This window comes from Austrofundulus limnaeus, unplaced genomic scaffold, assembly GCF_001266775.1.
Source record: "Austrofundulus limnaeus strain Quisiro unplaced genomic scaffold, Austrofundulus_limnaeus-1.0 Scaffold368, whole genome shotgun sequence".
NCBI classification, from domain to species: domain Eukaryota; kingdom Metazoa; phylum Chordata; class Actinopteri; order Cyprinodontiformes; family Rivulidae; genus Austrofundulus; species Austrofundulus limnaeus.
Window position 1 is genome coordinate 1 of NW_013952770.1, and position 2,006 is coordinate 2,006.

A 2,006-nucleotide genomic window follows, 5' to 3' on the forward strand; every position below is an offset into this window, starting at 1 on the left:
AAAAAAAAAAAAGCTTTCATTGCAAAGAGCAAGTTTTTCTAGGAATCTTTAAAATTCAGTGAGCAGTTGTTGTTCCTTCAGGCTTTTGCTTCTCTCAGTCCTGTTAGTTTAATTTAAAATACACAAAATAAATTTTAAGGCTTAATTAAAACTCTCCAGCAGATGAACCATGTCTTAAAATCAGTACATTTTAGAGATTCAGCTAAAAAAATAAGAAATAATTGTCTTTGTGACAAGCTGCTAACAACCAAGACAAAAACAAAATCCCAAATAATATGGATTCTTTGTTGATTTGTGTGTCTGAATGATTCATTAGGCAGAGTTAAATGTCTCACACAAACAGAAACTTTGACAAACAATCTGGAACAAGTAAAAAAAAATGGCTCCTTCTGCTCATCAGCTCCCCCCGTGGAAGACATGAAGAACAAAGGTTCAGCAAAACTTCACACATTTCTAAAAGTTACAGCTGGCTCTGTCCTCTTCTTGTAGATCATTTTCAGGTTCTTAAACCAGTCCAGTCTACAGTCCACCATGTCCACATTGACCTTAGGAACCATTAGAGCCCTAGTCTTCTGGTACACCACGTCTTTTGTCTTCGTAGATGGTCATTCCCACTCCAAGTGGTCCTCTGGTGACACGATGTCGCTTACACAACCGTCTGCCAATCCATAATCCAAGACCCCAGTGGGGAATCCACCWGTATCACTGTCAGCATCAAAAAGACCTTCAAAGCATCTGGAGAACCTAAAAAAAAATCAAGACAGCTTTGAATGATTCCAAAAATTTTTTGTTTTAAACAAGAAATATAAAGAAATCAGAGGGAAATGATGACTTTTCCACCAATAATCTGTATTTAAGAATACTTTTTATTCCATAAGGTGGACACGGTCATCACGGACACGGTCATCATGGACACGGTCATCATGGTCATCATGGTCATCATGGTCATCATGGACATCATGGACATTGTCGTCATGGATATGAGTATGGACGTTGTCACCATGGCTGTGTATATGGTGGACACTCACACGGGCTCCACCACAGGCTGAGACACAAGCACAGGGGTGGTCACAGACACCTCAGTTGTCACAAGAAGGGGAGGCACTGTCGCGGGGTAAGACTCACACTTGCAGATGATTTCGGCTGATTTTACAGCTAAATGTCTCAGATGTAGTTGATGCAGAAAACAGGCAGTTCTATTGAGCTGTGTTTACAGAGGGAGGAGCAAATGTTGTTTCTAATCTGAATAACTGATTTTTGTCTCCTGCAGTACGAAAGCAGCTCCTGCAGCAGCGACTCTGATTAGAAGAAGCCTGAGAAGCAGCTTCATCTCTTCTTTTACAATAATTTAACTAATTTAACTGTAATCAAATTTGGTGTCTTTGGTTTTAGGGAGTTTTTATCTGCCTATAAAACAGAACGAAGTAATACTTTCTGTGTGGCCTTTTAATAAAACCTGAAACAATAAAAATCTGAGTGAAAGCATAATTACAGCCTCGATCATTTTTATTACTTTTTTTTATTTTCATGAACTATTATTCAGATATATGATCAGATTAAGACAAACCTAAAAGTAGCAGAATGGTGGCTAAAAGCTAAGAGTAGCAAAACTGGTTTGAAACTAAAAGTTGCAAAGTAGCTAAAGGCTAAAATCAGTAAAAGGGTATTTAAGAACATGAAGTGGCCAAAGGCTGGCTAAAAATAACAAAACAAACTTAAAATAACAAAATAAAAGCTTAAGCTAAGTGTAGCAAGATGGTAGCTAACATGTAAAAAAAAAAGCATCAGAATGCTACCTAACAGCTAAAAGTAGCAATATCTTGTTTAAAATAAATGCCTGGTTAGGATGCCTCCCTGGTGAGGTGTTCCGGGTACTGCTGCCCCCGCAACCCGACCCCGGAAGAGGAAAAAGATGGATGGATGGATAAAGACAAGCTAAAAAACAAAAGTAGCTAAGCTACTTAAACAACAAATCTGAACTAACTAAAGCAAAATATAGATCGCAA

General features: G+C 38.1%; 1 long non-coding RNA gene across 1 annotated transcript; it reads left to right on the plus strand.

The window, feature by feature from the left end:
* Positions 1–895: 895 nt before the first annotated feature.
* On the plus strand, positions 896–1,488 carry LOC106528289 (uncharacterized). The gene is made up of 2 exons (XR_001311483.1): positions 896–1,114; positions 1,271–1,488. It is a non-coding gene; the product is annotated as an uncharacterized LOC106528289 (long non-coding RNA).
* The last annotated feature ends 518 nt before the right edge of the window (positions 1,489–2,006 follow it).